The 1,210-nt window shown below is 37.6% G+C and overlaps 1 long non-coding RNA gene across 1 annotated transcript; it reads right to left on the bottom strand.

Moving 5' to 3' along the window:
* Positions 1-365: 365 nt before the first annotated feature.
* Positions 366-946, bottom strand: LOC113361044. The gene is made up of 2 exons (XR_003364922.1): positions 776-946; positions 366-644 (listed from the first exon to the last, which is right to left on the bottom strand). It is a non-coding gene; the product is annotated as an uncharacterized LOC113361044 (long non-coding RNA).
* Between the last annotated feature and the right edge of the window lie 264 nt (positions 947-1,210).

The following is a 1,210-nucleotide window of genomic DNA, read 5'->3' as shown; positions in this document are numbered from 1 at the left end:
AACACGATTGCTTGTTGGAATAGGAAATGGGGAAATCATTCCGGCAAAGGGTACCCGTCAGCTACTACTACAGACATGGTTTCAACCACTAGTTGATGACTACTCTCGCTTACGAAAACTTGAATCATTTGATCCCGAAGTTGTGGAAGAAAATATTGAGAGGGCAATATTACAATTTCCGCCAAAAGATCAACGGAGTTTGTTGTTGGCGTGGTATGGATGTTTCTTGAAGGACGGTGAGAACTGTCCAGATCTTCGAAAAGCCTTTCAAGACAACTCAGATAGTTTTTGAATGACATGTACTATATATTACTTGCTTGATTATGAATTTGCATTCTTTCGAAGAAAAACAAATGGAAGTACTGTGGAAGAAACAAGCTAAAAGAATTTTTATTTTATTTTTTCGAAGCTATAAGAATTATTTGTTATCGCACCAATCTATTAAATAAACCAAGTGGGATAATGGTAAAAGCTAAATTTTCATTTACAAAAACCACTAAACCAGTGACAAGAGGATTCTTTTGCTCCTTTGCATACGTCACATTTGTTTTCATGGCCGTCCAGAAGGCGGCCCTCTTTTAAGATTTTGTGGTGGTGACCTTGGACAATCCGCATCTCGACCTACGTCTTCTGTGCATGCAGCCCTGCAAATCATTAAGGTCATTGTGAATAAGAGATTAGGCGTTGTATGATAAACGAACAAATTTGTATACTTGGGTTAGGTGGCATTATGAATATGAAACTGCAATTCTAGGATCAAGATAAAAAAGCTTACAGACTCCAAGCTACATGAGATAAGAGGAGGATCAAGCATAATAACCGAGATATTTGAGAGAAAATCATCCCCATCTCTTTTCTTGTTAGTTGGTGATTGAAATCGGACACACAATTGGATCTTGAAAACCGTAACTAAGAGATGAGTTCTATTCTATGATGTAAATCTCTTCATGCATTGTTAATATAGAGCTAGCAGGAGACCAAGTCAAGTTGAGTGTAATCTCCTGGTACTTTCACTTTGTCCGTTCTTTCGTGTCATGCCCTCGTACACTTGCAACGAAAGTGTAGATTTTTATATTATTCCTATTTTCTTCGAAAGGAAAACAAAAGTAGTTGAGATTGAGACTTGAGATCGGATGCAATAGAGTCCTAGAGCGTGTTTGAGAAATGAGATCACGTTATTTTCCAATTCACACAACAGACTAAGCAAGCA

This window comes from Papaver somniferum, chromosome 3 (genome assembly GCF_003573695.1).
Source record: "Papaver somniferum cultivar HN1 chromosome 3, ASM357369v1, whole genome shotgun sequence".
NCBI classification, from domain to species: Eukaryota; Viridiplantae; Streptophyta; class Magnoliopsida; order Ranunculales; family Papaveraceae; genus Papaver; species Papaver somniferum.
Note: the sequence above shows the minus strand (reverse complement) of the source record. Positions and strands in the feature narration are given on the sequence as shown.